The following is a 20,028-nucleotide window of genomic DNA, read 5'->3' as shown; positions in this document are numbered from 1 at the left end:
AGGGGCGAAAGCTGTTGATCAAGCAGCCAAAATCCTGCGAGAAGGCAATGTGGGAGGAGGTCAATGCTGACCTCTGCAACATCTTAGAGATGCTCAGAGGTACCACCATGAAGCAGTTGGAAAAAATGGAGAAATTAATCTCTAGCTATGGAGCAGAACGTTTTGGAGTGCTAGAGAGGAAGAAAACTACACCGATGATCCCCACTAAGTCCAGGAGGCAGAAGGAAATAGATCATCTAGTCAGAGAGAGGAGGCAGCTGAAGAAACTATGGAGGAATGCCACAGAGGAGGAGAAGGAAGGCATAAACCTGTTGCAAGCAGACATCTAGAGCAGGCTTGCGACACTGAGGACAGCTGAGAACCTGGTAAGGAATAGCAGGAAGAAGGAGTGGTCAAGAAATAGCTTCTATAAAGATCCCTTCAAGTTTGTGAAGGGTCTCTTCACAGAGGAGAAGAGTGGAAGTCTCTCCGTGTCAAAGAAAGAACTAGAAAAACACCCGGAGGGAAAAGTTCTACACAGACAACCGACGCCACGAAGAGATCACCCTCCCACCTGACATACCACCAATCCATCCACCAGAACACCAACTAGATATCAGCCCACCTAGATGGAGTGAGGTGGAGAAAATTGTGCATAGAGCAAGGGTCACATCAGCCCTAGGTCCCAACGGAGTGCCATACAGGTTCTACAAAAATGCGCCAGGTGTCCTGTGGTTCCTCTGGGGGCTCATGAAGGTGGTATGGTGGAAGCAGGAGATATCAACATCCTGGCAGAGAGCCGGAGGAATCCTGATCCCAAAGGAAAAGGGTTCATCAGCAATCAGCCAATTCCACCAGATCAGTCTTCTAAATGTCGAGGGCAACATCTTCTTTAGTGTGGTGGCTCATAGGCTGTCAAGATATCTGCAAAGAAACCATCTCATTGATACATCAATCCAGAAAGCAGGGATCTCGGGCTTCTCTGGCTGTCTGGAACACGCTTGCAACATCTGGCATCAGATCTAGGTTGCCAAGAAGGAGGGAACAGATCTTCACGTGATGTTCCTGGACCATGCCAACACCTTTGGCTCAGTCCTTCATAACCTCCTCTGTACTGCTTTCGACTTCTTCAGGGTCCCAGTGGCCCTCACAAGCCTTGCTAAGGCTTACTTCCAGGACGTGCAGCTATATTTGACAACAGCAGACTACACCTCAGCATGGCAACATCCAGAAGTAGGAATCATGGCTGGTTGTACCATCTCCCCGCTAGCCTTCACCATGACCATAGAGGTGATCATTAGAGCATCCCGATGGGTGGTTGGAGGACAGCGTATAAGACCTGGCCTGAGGCTGCTGCCTATCAGAGCATATATGGGCAATCTCACAACACTTACCACAATGAAGGCTTGTACTGTATGCCCGTTGAGAAAGCTTCAAGCAGGTTCGGCTGAACATCAAGGAGAGCAAGTCCAGAAGCATCTCCATCGTCAAGGGGAAGCTGGTAGACCAACGCTTCTACATGGGCGATGAGATGATTCCAATAGTCTTCGAGAAGCCTGTGAAGAGCCTAGGTCAGTGGTATAATGCACTCCTCAAAGACACAGAACAGGTAGATCAGCTCAGGAAGGATGCTGTCAGTGGTCTCGACAGCTTTGACAGAACCACACTCCCTGGCAAGTTGAAGCTGTGGTGTATGCAATTTGGGCTCCTTCCATGCCTCATGTGGCCACTAACCCTGTATGAAGCTGGAGAGACTGATCAGTTCATATGAAAGGAAGTGGCTTGGTCTTCCCAGGTGCCTCAGCAGCATAGGGCTCTATGGCAAAGGAGTCCTAGAGCTACCCATTTCGAGTCTTTCAGAGGAGTACAAGTGCGCCAAAGTAAGACTGGAGATGATGTTAACAGAGGTGAATGATCCATTTGTAGCACAAGCTGCCCTCATCCTAGACACTGGGAGGAAATGGGACTCCATCAGAAGCAACCAAGCAAGTAAAGATGGCACTCAAGCACGGGGACATCGTGGGCCAAGTGCAGCAAGGGAGGAGCGGTCTTGGCTTTGGGGACAGTACACCAGCCTGGAACAAGGCTGCTCCGTCTCAGAGACACAGGAGATACGTCAGCAGGAGGTGGCGGCAAGGTGTGCAAAGGCCCTCGCTCAGGCAAGGCTAGGGCAATGGATGAGATGGGAGGGAGTGGAGAAAAGAAAGATCTCCTGAAAAGAGCTGTGGGAGATGGAGACATTCAGAGCGAGCTTCACCATCAGGGCTGCCTACGATGTCTTGCCGTCTCCCAGGAATTTCAGCCAGTGGTATGGAGAGGACCCCTCATGTTCCCTCTGCCCGACTTCAGCAACACTAAAACACATTCTGGTGGGCTGCAAGACCAGCCTCACTCAAGGTCGATATACCTGGTGGCACAACCAGGTGCTGCGGTGTCTTGCAGCAGTGCTGGGAAGTCGGCGGACAAGCATGAATGCTTTCCCTCCCCGTTCATCCCGCTGGCTGTTAACAGCATTTGTCCAGAAGGTGAGGGTCAAGCCAGACTCCCCACATCAAGACCAGACACCAGGTGGCTAGGCCACATCAAGACCAGACACTGGGCGGCTAGGCCACATCAAGACCAGACACTGGGCGGCTAGGCCACATCAAGACCAGACACCGGGCGGCTAGGCCACATCAAGACCAGACACCGGGTGGCTAGACCACATCAAGACCAGACACCGGGCAGCTAGGCCACATCAAAACCAGACACCGGGCAGCTCGGCGGGGCACGTGATTGGAAGATGGTGGCAGACTTAGGCCAGGGGCTCTGCTTCCCAACTGAAATCACAGAAACCAACCTCAGACCTGACCTTGTGCTATGGTCGGCCTCACTCCATCTCGTTTACATCATCGAGCTTACAGTGCCCTGGGGGGATGCACTGGCGGAGGCCTACGAGCATAAGAAGCTGAGGTACGCTGAGCTTGCAGCCGATGTGCAGCAACATGGCTGGAAAACAAGGGTCTAACTGGTCAAAGTAGGCTGCAGAGGATTTGAAGCCACATCAACATCAAGGTTACTCCAGGAGTTGGGACTGCAAGGGAAGACACACCAACAAGCAGTCAAAGACCTCTCCAGAGCTGCTGAAAATGGTAGTCAGTGGCTCTGGATGAAGAGAAAGGATTCCATCTGTGCCCCCAAGTGAGTGAAAGGCATCTAGGGGGTGAGCCCAGGACGCCAGGATTCACTGCTGAACCCTCTGGAGGTGTCGTGGGCCTATCAGCAAAACACTGAAGAAAGAGGGCGCCCACTTGATAACCCAGAAGATGCCACGACTCACTTGGCTACCCCGCAGAGTCTAGGCAGCATGTCCCCGGAGTGCAAATAAGGGATATTAACATCTAGTCTTACATAACATACATGATTTTTATTTTTTTCTCTTTTTCCTGCACATCAAGTGTTGGTCTTTTTTTTTCTTTAATTGGGATCTTTTGAGTTTCTTGCTTTGTGGCCACCTATGAGCAAGCAAATCTCAAGGTTGTATAATATATACATTCTTTGATAATAAATGAATTTTGAATCTTGAACTGCATGGCAGATATCCAAGCAAAACTCTTACTATGAGAATTGTTCACAGTTTTAATGGTAATCAAGTGAAACTCCGGAATACTTATTTAACTTTACAATGCACGATTTTCATTTCAACAGTGTTTGTAATATCATGGATTGGATAGTGAGGAGGTGAAGGATAAGAGCATTTCTTGTTATCCTAAAGACTTTGTACCTCATTCTAATCCACAACACAGCTGCGGAAAAAAGTCATTTTTAAAAAAACAGCTGTATCTAGAGAATCTCTGTTTGCATGTTTGCAACTCTAAAGTGTGCAGTTGGTGAAATTATTTGTCTGTTATGTGTTTTTTTTTGTGGAAAAGAAATGGGTTAAGCTTTGGGAGAAAACATATAATGGGTCACCAAAGGTGGCAGACTACCCGAAGGACTGCCATATCCCTTCTCAAGATGCATCCTCAAGATGAATATACATTTTCTGAACTTTGATAAAAAATACATAATAAATTGTAAATTATCACAACCTTTTCTGATTTCAGGAAAACTCCCTTTAAAATATCAGAAAATACAACATACAACTCTTTACAACCCCCTTTTAACATTCTCAAGAAATACTGTAAACAAAATATAATGAGGTTTTGTATATTTGTAACACAATCCGCTCAGAAGCACGAAGTAATTCCTGATAATGATGTAAACCTCAACAACAATAGAACTTTAAATAGATTTTTGAATTCTATCAGGAAATTACTTAATGTAAGCAACATTCATATATTTTTCCAAATTCTATTTCCCCACCTTATTTTGGTTACAATAGAATTATTGTCATCTTCTTCTGCACTGGATTTAATCTTGTAGGATTTATCTCCACAATCAATATGTAATAGATCTAATAATCTCAATCAAATCACTAGAGATAAAGCTGGAGGAAAATTTTGCATTCTCTCACCACTCCCTGAACTTTTATGAAATTGCACTTTTAATAAAAGCTAATGCACTGCCTCCACCTAGTGACCACTGCGTAAATAATCAGTTCAGTTTCCAGCATCATCATATTCCCTTTGGCAAGAACAAATATTTAGAAAGGATACTAGACTAAGTTTGTGCTGAGCTAACTATGGCTATGGCACTGATGGTGGCCTAATTGTTAAGTGTCACTGAGTAGAAAAGAGCAAACTAATCAGGATTCCTACTAATTATTGCTGTAAAAAAATCAAATGTTTGAACACCAGCTTGGAATAGGACCTGGCTCAGAGGTCCATGGACCCTTTGGTTAATCGTAGAGGTCCATGGCAGAAAAAGGTTGGAAATCCCTGACTAGCTAATTGTGATAACTGCTGCAGCTGAAGAATACAGAGACATGTGTAATTTTGGTTCTGGCAGGAAGAAATGTTGCTTGAACATAAGAAATAGGAGCAGGAGTAGGCCATCCAGCCCATTGAGCCTGCCCACCATTCAATAGGATTATGGCTGATCTGTAAACTCAGCTCCATCTACCTGCCTTTTCCCCATAACCCTTAATTCCCTTACTATGTAAAAACCTATCTGTTTCTTAAAAATATTTAGTGAAGAAGCCTCAACTGTTCCCTGGGCAGAGAATTCCAGTTTCACCACTCTCCTCATCTCCATCCTAAATCTTCACCCCTGAATCTTGAGGCAATGTCCCCTAGTTCTCGACTTACCTACCAATGGAAACAACTTTCCTACTTCTATCTTATCTATCCCTTTCAAAATTTTGTATGTTTCTATAAGATCCCCTCTCATTCTTCTAAACTCCAGAGAGTGTAGTCCCAGGCGACTCAATCTCTCCTCATAGGTTAACCTCCTCTGCACTGCCTCCAAAGCCAGTATATCCTTCAAGTATGGAGATTAGAACTGCACACAGTACTAGTGCCAATGGAATAATCACCCAACAAATACATGACTTCTCAAAGGTGGGATAAACAGTAAGAAATATGGTGCTTGAAAAAGAAAAGATCAATAAAAAAGTTTAAAAATGTGATTCATTTTAATCAATGGCTCGCTATTGGAATAATGCAAATTTGGAATTAAGAAATAGGAAAGAATGCGAGGAGAGAAACACATTCATTAATAGCTGATTCAAAGTACAAAAAAATTGTGAAAATATGTCTTTACTGATGCTGTATGACAGAAATGGAAAATTTCAAGCTTTCCACTCCAGATATCAATACTCGGGAGTGTTACGAACCCCGTAACTGGGTGTCTTACCAGCAAAGATAGGAGTAGCCGTTGAAGTCTGATGATACTATTTTTAACAGTATTTATTAGTAAAAATACACAAAAATAATATCAATGCAAATATACAGATAATATACGTCATCAATACTAAACCTAAAAGTGCGGGTATAATAAGAATCAATAAGAAATAAGCTCTATCGTTGTCTAAAGGATAATGAATTGTCCGATGGAAACATAAAGTTCAGTTCAGTTCATACAGGCTGCAGTCGTTGTTGATCACTGTGTTGCAATTGTTGGAGAGAGAGAGAAAAACTTGCTGACTTTCCTTGTACAAGCTTGATCCGTATCCGTCCTTTAGCTAGACCGTTCTGTGGAGGACTCGTCACCCAGGCAAGCCCCCCACCGGTCTCGTAGCGTCTCTCCTGGTGCGTCTGAGGGGTGTTCCCCAGACCCTACTTTTATCCTCACTCACGGGGTCTCAGGCGTCAATCAGGTTGGGATGATGCAATCCCTCAACCAGACCACTCTGGCTGCCCCGAGGGGTTTCAATGAATAGTACAGTACTCAATACACAATTCCTCCTTCAAGAGACAATAGCAGTAATCTCTCTCTTTGTCAATAGGAGACATTGCACCTTGTGTATTCTGGCGTTGTCTCTCTCTCATTACTGACATGTTGTGTCTCTCTCTCATTTCCTGGGTATCACCCGAAATAATAGCGATCTTGCGATTCTCAAAAGGGGGGGGGGGCGGGCATTGGCGATTCTGTACCCTTCTGCCCATCAGAGTTGCTCCTCATTCGTAACAGGAGAAATATAACCTTGACACTAAAAATGCTGGAAGTATCCAGGCCATGCAACACTTGTAGAGACAGAAAAAAAGTTCATATTACAGGTTAATGACCCTTCATGAGAATACACTTTCAAATAAACAGATTTAAATGCATGAACCAGCTCCACTATAGATACAAACCACCCCACTATCGAGGACATCTTCAAAAGGCAGTGCCTCAGAGTTGGCATCTATCAGTATGAGCTCTCACTATCTGGAATGAGCCCTCTTCTCATTATTACCATCAGGGCAGAGGTACAGAAACCTGAAGACGCACACTCAACAATTCAGGAACTGTTTCTTACCCTCCATCATTAGTGATAATAAACCTTATTCTGATGACAAAGCACTTTTTGCAATGTCTTTAAAAGAAAGAACTGATGAGGCAAGAGATTACAAATATAAAAGGACTTCCCCTTCCCCCTCCTCTAAATTTTTATTTAAGAATGCCCATCATACTTGTACACGTTGTTAACTATTATTAGATTTCTCTCCACTTCCCCCATTATAATATTTGAAGCATGGTATTTATAACCATAGTTATTAACTCGCCTTCAAAGTAATTTAAAAACTTGGAAGCTATCATATTGGTTTGTCTTTGTCCATAAGTGAGGAAGATAATTCATCAGGTTAGTGACAATTTTTCCCTGCCTTTTTAAAAAATCTCAATCCTGTTGTCACAACAGAAGTTATCTATCAAGATTTACAAACTCCTGATGTGAAATTCGGGTGCAAGATAATGGAATATTGCTGTTTCCTGAGAATATCCTATTCAAACATACTCACTGCAGAGTACAAAATAAAGATTGAAATCTCACCAATTACACTCCTAGTGGAAGAAGATCCTTCGAAGGAAAGGAAATCTGAGAAAACATTACAAATTTTTAAAAATCAATAAAATAGAAAAATTATTAAAAAGCAACAGAAATTGTGAATATACAAAAGATGATAAACTGAAAAAGAATTGTCAGAAAATGATGTAATCCAAAGGAAAACAATGAAGAGTACAAAATTATGAATTAAGTTTGCATGAAAGGAAAGAAAGTACAGAAATTAGAAACAGAGGAAAAAGAATCATTCATTTAGACACAAGCTTGTTCTGCCATTCTGTCATGACAAATCTATCACCGAATTCCATGATATAATATCCTTTGATCATTTTTTTCTATTTAGGCAATTTTAATTTTAATTCAGTTTCTGAAATATTTCTGGGGAGGAAAAAAAGGTTTTTCTCTATTTAATTCCTGGCTGGACAATGGTAATTTAAAAAAATCTGTTTTCTGGCTCCACCGCAACAGAAAAAGATTTTCTGTTTATATAATGGAATCCTTCCGTAATTTTAAACAGCTTGATTAGTTCATAAGTAAACTTATAAAAGGGAGGCTTTTAAATAACAAAAATTCTTCATTGAAATTTAACTCTTTAGTCCACTAAATGTATGGCACGCAACATAGTAACCATTATTGTACAAGATTTTGATTATTCTCATCAAGGCAGCTGTTGGTCAACTAACAATTAATGCCTCTGTAACTGAAAATGACAGATCAAAAGGGGTAATTCAAGTATGCAAGAGACTACTATCTGAAATCAAGAAGACCTAAAAAAGAAAATCTAAACTTCTGCATATATTATCCCCATAACCATACAAACACATGAAACATACACTAAATCCCACTGACACTGTCAGCTATGTATAAAGTACTAGCAACTTGATTCAAGCAATGTGTTATCATTTAATTATGAAATATTCTCCTTTTCTAGTAAATACAAAATGATTATCATAAATAGCAATTATTATTGCTACTAACCTGGCTACAATAAATGAAGAAATTGCTTAAAATGTACTATGATGAGATGACAAAATAATAAATATCATATTTGTATAAAGCTCAGTAGAGAATTATTATTCTTGTAATGCTCAAATATCTCCCAGAAATCTCTAAGTTTCACAAATTAATTAGAATTAGGTTTAATATCACTGGCATCATCAGGAACCCCCACCACCCAGGTTATGCTCTCTTCTTGCTACTGCCATCAAGAAGAAGGTTCAAGAGACTCACAACTCACATTACCAGATTCAGGAACAGTTACTGCCCCTCAGACATCAGGCTGTTGAACCAGAGGGGACAACTTCACTTGACCTAATACTGAACTGTTCCCCACAACCTATAGACTCACTTTCAGGGATTGTTCATCTTACGATCTCGATATTTATTGCTTATTAATTAATTAACCTTTTTTTTTGTCTTTTGCACACTGATTGTCCACCTTGTTGATACAGTCTTTCAATGATTCTATTATAATATTGGATTTATTGAATATGCTCACAAGAAAATCAATCTCAAAGTTGTATATGGTGACATATATGTACTTTGATAATAAATTTACTTTGGACTTTGAGGCATCACCTTTTGAAAATGTCTTTGATGCTGGGAAGGCTAGTGCCCATGATGGAGCTGGCTGAGTTTACAACTTTCTGCAATTCTTTCCAATCCTGTGCAGTGGCACCTCCATACCAGATGGCAATACAACCAGTTAGAATGATCTCTATAGTACATCTGTAGAAATTTGTGAGCATCTTTGATGACATACCAAATCTAACTCTAACCCTAGCCCATATCCTGTCAGATTCCTAATGAAATACAGTGGATTCTGGTTAACTGGAAAACATCTGGACCAGTACATTTTGGCCCAATTAAGTGGATGCCCAAATTAGCTGAATTTCATGGAAATAGTTTAAAAAGGTATATTAAAAGACAAACTGCCATTTAACTGAGTAACAAATTATGCATTTAAACAAAATACAGAATTAGAACACTTAATACAGTATTTTTTAAAAACTGTATTAATTCCCAATAATTATTGGAAGAATTGTGCTGCTGTGTTCTTTTGACTATCAGTGAACAAAAATCAGCACAGACACCTAGTACAGATTACAGACTGCCTTCATAGATTTGATAATTACATCCTCCAAATCTTCATTTTCATTGTAACATTCAAGATGATTGCCAATACCTACAGATTCTTCATAATTCCTAACTTGTTGAATCAGTACTAAACTAATTCAACCATTACCTGTGTCTGTTTATCCCTTGAGTTATTGGTTAGACAAAAGGACATCCTAGATGGTTTCATTCATGTAGAAGTTTACATGCTGCCAATGAAAAATCAGTAACAATAAACACCAGAAAGTCTGCAGATGCTGGAAATCCAAAGCAACACATGCAAAATGCTGGAGGAACTCTGCAGGTCAGGCAGCATCTATGGAAATGAATAGATGGTCGACGTTTCGGGCTGAGAAGGAAGAGGGAAGATGCCAAAATAGAAAGGTGGGATGCAGGGGAAAGAGGCTAGCTGGAAGGTGATAGGTAAAGCCAGATGGGTGTGAAAGATCAAGGGCTGGAGAAGAACAAATCTTATAGTACAGGAGAGTGGACTACAGGAGAAAAGGAAGGATGAGAGCCCAGGGGAAAGTAATCAGCAGGTGAGAAGAAGTAAAAGGTCAGGGCGGGGAATAAAGGCGGGGGGGGGGGGGTGAAATTTATATACTGGAAGGAGAAGTTGATGTACATGCCATCAGGTTGGAAGGTACCCAGGTGGAATATAAGGTGTTGTTCCTCCACCCTGAGAGTGGCATCATCTTGGCACAAGGAGGCCATGGACCGACACGTTGGAATGGGAATGGGAATCAAAATGTTTAGCCATTGGGAAGTCCAGTTTGTGGCGGATAGTTCAGAGGTGCTCGACAAAGCGGTCCTTCAATTTACGATGGGACTTACCAATGTGGAGGCCACTGCATCGGGAGCACTGGACAAAATAGACTTGCAGCTGAAGCGTTGCCTCAGCTGGCAGGACGTTTGGGCCCTGAATGGGGGCAGGAAAGGAGGTGCAAGGGCAGGTGTAGCACTTAGGGATAAGTGCCGGAAGGGAAATTAATGGGGAAGGACAAATGGACAAGGAAATCATGGAGGGAGCAATCCTTGCAGAAAGCAGGGTGGGGGGTGGGAAGGTAAGGATATACTTAGTGGTAGGATTCCTTTGGAGATGGCAGAAGCTGCAGAGGATAATGTGCTGGATGCAGAGGCCAATGGTGTGGTAGGTAAAGACAAGTGGAACTCTATCATTATTAAGGTGGCAGGAAGATGGAGTGAGCACTGATGTATGGGAAATGGAGGAGTCGTGGCTAAGGGCAGCATCAATAGAGGAGGGAGGGGAACCCTGTTCCTTAAAGGGGGAGGAGATCCCTGATGTCCTAGAATGGAAAGCCGCGCCCCGGGATCAATGTGGCTGAGGCGAAGAAACTGAGAAAAGGGAATATTATTTTTACAGGAGATCGGGTGGGAGAGGTATATTCAAGATAACATTGGTAATCAGTAGGTTTATAAAAGACGTCAGTTGACAGAGAGATTGAGAAGGGGGGGAGGTGTCAGAGATGGGTGGAAGTCAGACGCGGTCAATGAAATTTACGAGTTCAACATGGATGCATGAAGCAGTGCCAATGTAGTTGTCAATGTAACAGAGGAAGAGTTGGGTAGTATAACTGGAAAAGGCTTTGAACATGGACTAGTCTATGTAGCCAATGAAGAGGTAGACATAGCTGGGCGCATGCGATTGCCCATGGCTACCCCTCAGGTGGGGGGAGCTGAAGGAAAAAATGTTCAGAGTGAGGACCAATTCTGCCGGCCAAAGAAGGGTGATGGTGGATGGGGATTGGTTGGTTAATTTGTCAAGTAAGTGGAGAACTTTGAGGTCTTCTTGATGGGAGACAGAAGTGTATAGGGACTGAACATTCATGGTGAAGATGAGGTGATCAGGACCACCGAACTGAAAATTATTGAGATCAAAGGCATGATAAGGGTTGACGATGTATGTAGGAAGGGACTGAACCAAGGGGGATAGAATGGAATTGAGATAAGAAGACACGAGTTCAGTGGGGCAGGAGCAGGCAGAGTCAATAGGCCTACCCGAACAATACAATTTGTGGATCTTGGGAACGAGCAGTGCGGGGTAAGGGAATCATGAGCTTTGTGGCAGTGGATGGGAGTTCTCCAGAGTGGATGAGGTCAGTGATGGCATTTGAGATAGTTTTCTGATGATGTGGAGTGTGATCCCCCTGAAGGGGTAGGTACGAGGAGATGTCTGAGAGTTGCCACCTGGTCTCAGCAAGGTAGAGGTCAGTGTGCCACACTGATGGTAAGGCTGGGATTGGTGCAGAGAATGTGAAAGATAGTGCATTCAGCGACAATGAGGTTGGAGGAGGAAGCGAGGTATACCAAAGTTGAGACAGTTGATGGCTCGTTGACAATTTGACATGAAAAGATCCAGAGCAGGCAGAGAACCAAAGCGGGGTGTCTGGGCAGGGGTGGGGGGAGGGGGGTTGAAGACAGGATAAGGGCATCAGTGCGGTGTGTGGAATCGTTGCCAAAGAAGTGGGCTCGGAGACAGAGGTGACAGAAGAAGAGCTCAACTTCATGGCAGGCGCAGAACTTACTGAGGTGCATGCAAAGGGGGACAAAGGTGAGGTCCTTGCTGAGCTGTAACAATGTGTGGCAGTGATAAATGTACCACAAAGTCCTTAGTACAAAAATCAGTAAACTGATGTAGGGTAATATCAGTCTAATATAGAGCTTAATTTCGTCAATAAGAGATTTAATTGCAGAATACAGCAATTGTTTTTTTTAAAATACATCAAATTAACATGTGTTTACAGCCTCAAGTAAAATATTTAATGATCAGTGTTAGGCAAGACAGTGGCACTATAGCTGTCCAATAGCTCCAATAATCTACATTCAGTTCTGACATGTTGCATATCCTCCCTGTGATCACGTGCCTTTCGTTTGGATGCTCTACCTTCATTCCATATTTCAAATGTGTGCTTATTATTAGGTTAATTGACTACAACAAATTATCTACAATTCAGGTGGACGATAGGATGTGAGGTGCAATAAGTAAGCAAATGGAATTGATGGTATTTCTCTGAGAGCCACCAGAGATAGGATGATTTGCATAGCCTCCTATGTCGTAGTAAAATATAAACATTGGTTATATTCTCTATCCAAAAACAGCAACTCTTGCATTACCACACTCCACAGATCTAGGTTCACCATTTGTACCTTGACCAAAAAGACAAACCTCAGTTAGAGCTGAGGGACTGTCGGCGGGCTACTTTGCAAGCCATATTAGTGCCCACATATGCACTTTCTAAACATGTTCTCTAAAGAGAAGGCTAACTAACTTATTTCCTAATTAGGAGTTACCCCTCATATTGCTCATGAGGTGATCAGCTTACTGAACAAGAAACCAAACAAAAAGGACATAAATTTCAACTCTGTGGACAATAAATACACAGCATTTTTTCTTGAACCATAGATCACACTACTCTACAAGAGAGGCAAAAATAGGCCACCCAGGCTAATGCTGCTTTACCTTACAAAATCAAGATGAATTTGCCCATTGGAGATACTTCCCTGTACTATGCCCCTATTCTTTCATTTCAGGACATCCCAAATGCCCTTCTTTTTTCTTAAAACATGGCTTCCTCTCTACTGTGTTGATTGTGCTCATGCATTGTTTCCCAGACCTGCTCTCATGATGGGTAGTGATAAATCACGCTCCAGATGAACAACAAATGCTTATACATTTTCCAGTCCTTCTGTGTACAGGCAAATGTGATTGCGAGAATGGCAGTACACAGCGGCTCTATGTGGATTATGCCGCTGAATAATTACACTATCGTGTATGGGTAGATGAATAATTAGATTTGTTTAGTGAGCAACTATACCTGGATTTGTAGCTAAGTAGATTGTTGAGAGATTGGATGAAAGATTGAAAAACACAGGTTACAATGAAGATGAAGTAGAAGACAAAAATTCTCTCTGCAATGTAAATATTTGCAATTGATCAAAAGCTGTTTAAATTAAGTTCACTCAAAATGAAGGGCTGTTGGACCTGACCAACAACATTACCTTGATTTACCCAATAGCTGTAACATTAAAAATGTACTGATGAATTATTTAGTTAAACACATGATCCTCATCATAAAACTGAGCTTTTGTTTCCAGCCTGACCCTTAACCACAATGGATATCAAGTACAGCACAGGAATGATTTCTCCTTTTGTTATTTTATTCTTGCAGCAGGAAGACTCAGTATATTTTATACACTGATGTTTAGTTCACAAAATAAATTAAATCAATATTGAAACAATAATCATTCTATTTCTCTCTTCAGAATCTCTACAGCCTCAAAGATCTAATGACTAGCTCCAAGAGATATTTAGAGCAGGCAATTAGGAGAATCTAAGAGAAGGGTTTCTCAAGCATGGGAACTACCTATGAATTTATAAATAGATTTTAAGTGTAAATGCTTGTTCCACTTAAGACAATTATGCAAGGCTGAGTGTACTTATTTATTTTTAGAGCTACAGCATGGTAACAGATCCTTCCAGCGCAACAAGCTCGCATAGCCCAATTATACCTATGTGCTTAATTAATTTACTAATCCATATGTTTTTGGAATGTGGGAGGAAACTAGAGCACGGTCACAGGGAAAACATAAAAACTCCTTACAGACAGAGGCGGGAAGTGATCTCTGGTCGTTGGTCCTGTAATAGTGTTATGTTAACTGCTATGCTACAGAGATGATTCATTACCGTAGATTCCGGATTTTAAGCCGCTACTTTTTTCCCACATTTTGAACAGCTTTGAACGTTGCGGCCTTTAAAACGGAGCGGCTAATACATGATTTTTTTCATGCCGCCTCGTAAACATTTTGCCTCATAACAGTAGACCAATAAAATTGATGAGTAGTTCACAGAGGTCCAATGAAATTGTACGATAAATCAAGCGCACTTTCACAATTAAATTATTGTAAATCAGTCATTTGTACTCACCCTCATCAACATGGAAAACACTCGAAGAAAAGCATTGTGCTGCCTTTATGGCAGTTACTTAGTTTATAATATTTTCGCTTAGTAATTCATTTGTTAGTATGTTTTCTGTACTACAGCCCGGAATGCTAGACGTCACATCCGGTTTTGCCGCGTCTTGTGGGAAATGTTTGCGATAAACGCGAAAGTGGGGGGCATTACGCGAGCACATCAGCCGAGCTCATCAGACCCGATTAGACCCGATCGCATCAGCCGAGCTCATCAGACCCGATTAGACCCGATCGCATCAGCCGAGCTCATCAGACCCAATTAGACCCGATCGCGTTACGCGAGCTGATTAGACCCGATCGAAAACGCTGCTTTTAAGTTAAAGGCGATCAATAACTTTTCCTGGTAGGCTGCAGTATATATATTTTTTACCAGTCGTTAGGAGATACCGTAGATTCCGGACTACAGAGCGCACCTGATTAAAAGCCGCTGGCTCTAATTTTAGAAATAAAATCAATTTTTTAATTGTAAAGGCCGCATCGGATTTTAGGCCGCACCGGTTTTTCGGCCGCAGGTGTCCCACGTTGTAATATGAGATATTTACACAGAAAGATATTACACGTGAGGATTTTTTTAACTTTTAATTAAATCCATATGGTAACAAAAACAAATACATATTGCAAATGCTTTTTTTCGAACCGTGCCCGTACGCGGCTACTTTTAAATATACGTTGCGTATACTTCTTTACTGAACAACATTCCAATATCTCCTAACGACTGGTAAAAAATATATATATTGCAGCCTACCAGGAAAAGTTATTGATCACCTTTAACTTAAAAGCAGCGTTCGCTCATATCCAAAGCCGCTCGCGTAATGCGCTCCCTCCCTCCGTCCCGTTTCATCGCAAACCGGCATTTAAAAGCAGCGTTCGCTCAGATCCAAAGCCGCTCGCGTAATGCGCTCCCTCCCTCTGTCCCGTTTCATCGCAAACCGGCATTTTCCCACAAGACACCGCGAAACCGGGTGTGACGTCATAGCATCCCGCGATGTAGTACAGAAAACAAATATAGTTAAAACTCTTCTAACTTTAACTAGAAAATGAATTACTAAGCGAAAATATTATAAACTAAGTAACTGCCATAAAGGCAGCACAATGCTTCGAGGGTTTTCCATGTTGATGAGGGTGAGTACAAATGACTGATTTACAATAATTTAATTGTGAAAGTGCGCTTGATTTATCGTACAATTTCATTGGACCTCTGTGAACTACTCATCAATTTTATTGGTCTACTGTTACGAGGCAAAATGTTTACGAGGCGGCATGAAAAAAAAACATGCATTAGCCGCTCCGGATTATAGGCCGCAAAGTTCAAAGCTGTTCAAAATGTGGGAAAAAAGTAGCGGCTTAAAATCCGGAATCTACGGTATTAGAATGTTGTTCAGTAAAGAAGTATACGCAACGTATATTTAAAAGTAGCCGCATTACGGGCATGGTTCGAAAAAAAGCATTTGCAATATGTATTTGTTTTTGTTACCATATGGATTTAATTAAAAGTTAAAAAATCCTCACGTGTAATATCTTTCTGTGTAAATATCTCATATTACAACGTGGGACACCTGCGGCCGAAAATCCAGTGCGGCCTGTACAATTAAAAAATTGATTTTATTTCTAAAATTAGAGCCAGCGGCTTTTAATCAGGTGCGCTCTGTAGTCCGGAATCTACGGTAATTATTTTGTCAAATAGTGTCCATTTTGTTGAGAGACATTGCTTTCTTACAAGTGGAGTATGAGTGACCTTCTGTAGCTGACACCAATTCAGTGTGGAGAATTTAAGTTAAAGAAGGAATGTAATGCATTTGAGAGCTCAAAACTAAGTCCTGGAATACAAAACAAGGTTAGGGAAGAACTATATAAAACATTAGCTAAGTCACAACTGGTCTTCCACTCTCATATATGAGGAATGAGACTGGACATAAAGTAAGATGAGAATCTGTGATACTAATATGATAGTTTTATTTGGAACAGGGGAGCTGAATAGATTTTATTGAGCTGCATAAAACTTCAGCCCTCGTTTGAATGGAGAGATGACTTCCTTAACACAAATATTAAACTGGAGAGGGCATAAATGGTGTGCCATGGTAGCGTAGCAGTTGGAGAAACACTATTACAGCTCAGGACGCAGAGTTCAGTCCTGGTGTCCTCTGTAAGGAGTCTCTGTATGTCCTCCCCGTGGAATGCGTGGGTTTTCTCCAGGTTTTCCGGATCCTTCCACAGTCCAAAGATGTACTGGGTAGGTTAACTGGTCATTGTAAATTGTCTTGTGATTAGGATAGGGTTAAAATGGGGTTGCCAGGGGTTGCTGGGCAGTGCAGCTTGAAGGGCCAGAAGGGTCTATTCCACTCTGTGTGTCACTAAATAAAGTATATAAATCTCAGATCATTTAGAGTGCATAGAAGAAGTGTCGCTCCCCCCCCACCCCCCCACCATCTAGCATCGGAGGAGTCTGGGACTCATTGCCTGACAAGGTGGTAGAGGCTGAAACAGTCAAATACAATGGATTGCAGTTAATTGGGATACATCGGGACCAGTACATTTTGGCCCAATTAAGTGACTGTTCCATGGAAATAGTTTAAAAAGCATAAAAAAAGACAAACTGCCATTTAACTGAACAAATTACGTATTTAAATGAAATACAGAACAAATTAGAACACTAGTAATACTACATTACTATAAAACTGTATTAGTCCCTAACAGTTATCGACCGAGGATGTATGTTGCCGCTTTCTTTTGGTTAACTGTAATTGAGCACGATCAATGCAAATACCTGGTGTAGATAATGAACTACCTTCATACAATGCTTTTGATTACTGCATCCTCCAAATTTTCATTTACATTGTAACTTTCTAGATCACTGTTGATACCTTCAAATTCTTCAGATTTCCTAACTTGTTGAAGAAGTGAAATTGTTTCATTTTCATTCCTGGCCATTTCTGGCATCCCCAAGCCTGAATGCTTGAAACCACAGTGAGCAAAACAGTTCTGAATTGCCTTACAGCTTACTTCTCACCAACTAGTAGCTGTCTAGTGTGTCTGAAGACAACAGGAAACCTGTGTAGAAGAGTTTTTAAAGTGGAAAAGCCATTGCAGTGGGGCAGTTCCAGTCTCTCAACCTCAGAAGTCTCGATCCAGTGGTATAAACAAACATCACAACTGGTGTTTACCTTGGTTGCAGGGGTGACTATGATTTCTTCTGTGCGTCGTCATGCCCTTCGCTCTCTATGGAGTGTTGTACTGTAGATCTCATCCACCCAGTCCACTGAAGCTTATTTTGCATTCTAAGACAGACAAGTCCCTATTTAACTGAGGTGCGCTGCTGTCACAAGCAAATAACTACTTGGAGCTACAGGTGAGAGCTGAGTGTCCAGTGGGGGCCAAAGGTGCGGGAATTGCCCCAGAATGGACACAACAAGCCACGTCACCAGAACTGCTACCTCTCCCTGGACATCCCATAAACCCGAATTCCATTTCTTGCCAAACATCAGTGAAAAATATGTTACTTTCTGAACACTAGCACATGCAAGTGAGACTATTTAAAAATGTCTGCTGTAAACACAATGTAGTATCTAACTGCAATACAAGTGCACTTATCTGAATTTCACTATTTAGAGATTGTTTGACAAGTCTCCTGCCCCAATTAAGTGGCATAGTATCCCTAGTAAATGAAGGGAAACCTGGCTATTTTCTTGATTAGTTTTTGTTTTTTATGTGTTGTCCCAAATAAGCCGCTGTCCCAATTAACTGATATCCACTGTATTTCACACTAAGAAATTCATGTACAAATAATAAAAATGTACTTAATTCTATAGCCTATTGTTAATATATTAAAAACACTAATTTACTGGTAGTTCAACATATATTTTATGAAAGAAGACTTCCGTAGAAAATAAAATGTAATCCCTTGATCTGATCTGGCGCAACCAGTTTGAACTTATTTGGGAAAACCCTAAAAAACAAAAACTAATCAAGAAAATAACCAGGTTTCTCTTTGTTTATTTCAGACACTATGCCACTTAATTGGGGCGGGAGACTACTGCTGAACAATTTCTAAATGGCATCAGATAAATGCCCTTGTGTGGCTGTTAAACACTACACTGTACTTAGAGCAGTCTTTTTAAATAGCCTCATTTGTGAGCCTGCCTACTACATCCCAATTTAAATTTCTTTTTGGAAATTTGAAATACTTAAAAACAGCCTTTCTCCATGTTCTTTCCAGAAATTGACTCCTGCTATTGTACAGTGGCGAAGCTCTGCTAGCATTTACAGGTACTATTTTTTTCATGCGTGAACCTAGATTATTGTACCAACAGCCATCATGGCTACTCATTCTTCAACTTGTTTTGGAATTTGCTCATGTAGTCAAGAATTAAAACACTTTTTTGCTCTAACCCTTTGTAGTTACAGAATGTCAAAGGCAACACTGTCAGTCCTGCCAAAGGTTTTTGACCCGAAACGTTGACTGTGCTTTTTTCCTCATAGATGCTGCTAGGCCTGCTGAGTTCTTCCAGCATTTTGTGTGTGTCGCTCGGATTTCCAGCATCTGCAGATTTTCTCTTGATTGTCAGGTCTGTAAATACTTCAAGATGGTGTCTTATAGCTAGCTTAACTGTAATTAAGGATGAGGAATAAATGATGGCCTTGCCAGCAAAAATCACTACACAAGAAATAGAAATAAAAGAAACAATACCTAGATTATCTAATTTAACAAAACCTGGACATGTAAAATGCCAAATCTTCCATCTTGTAAGACTAAATGTTACATATAATTAATTCTGCCAATGCAAGCATCTGTAGTTATTGAAATCTGGAGCAAAAATATCTTCTATCAGATGTTAATTTTTCACACATTAACCCTGGATGTCCAACTTTTTAGAATAAGTTCAATCACATAACTAAATAACGAATGAACAGAGGACAATGCCACAGAAAAAAAGGACATTCAGACTTTTACTGCGTAAAAGACTTTCGATGTATGTTCTGAATTCAGTTTCTCCATAGGTGAACAATATACTTTATTTAGTTGCTTTGGATCCGCAGCTATTAAAACTTAAGTCAATCTGTCTTGAAAATATCAAATTGCTTCAATATCTACAACTCCTTTAATGAGAAAAAATGCCTTAATTTTATTCTTAAAATGTCTAGTTCTCAATAAACTGCCCAAATACAAAGTAGTGTAGTTTCTATACACATATGTACACATATCATTTAACCCTAATTCCACCCCCCCCCCCCACCTCCCCCTGTGTTATGGCTGCTTTTGGACTGGTTTGATTCTTTGGCCATCACTGGTTCTCTATTTCACAAGAACTTTGCTGTTTTTTCAACTAGACTAGTACCACCCTATTTCAACCAGTCAATTGGTAAAAAATATAACAATGGGGATGGGGAGCATAAAACTAATTATTTTGTGCTACTTAAAACTATTATCTCCATCTTTCTGCTTGATTGCCCACAGTTATAAATTCTTTGCTATGCTATGTTGGTTGCAAAGGTCTAGCAAAGAATTATTCCAATGGATTTTGTTACTTATCCTAAATACA

General features: G+C 41.1%; 1 protein-coding gene across 5 annotated transcripts in view; it reads right to left on the bottom strand.

Annotated features, from left to right (window-relative positions):
• Positions 1-20,028, bottom strand: part of LOC140738379 (calcium/calmodulin-dependent protein kinase kinase 2-like) — an 81,735-nt gene that overhangs the window by 54,844 nt on the left and 6,863 nt on the right. The window lies entirely within an intron of this gene.

Source organism: Hemitrygon akajei, chromosome 14 (genome assembly GCF_048418815.1).
Source record: "Hemitrygon akajei chromosome 14, sHemAka1.3, whole genome shotgun sequence".
In the NCBI taxonomy this organism is placed as follows: domain Eukaryota; kingdom Metazoa; phylum Chordata; class Chondrichthyes; order Myliobatiformes; family Dasyatidae; genus Hemitrygon; species Hemitrygon akajei.
The sequence above is the reverse complement of the archived record's forward strand: the minus strand, read 5'-3'. Positions and strand labels throughout refer to the sequence as shown.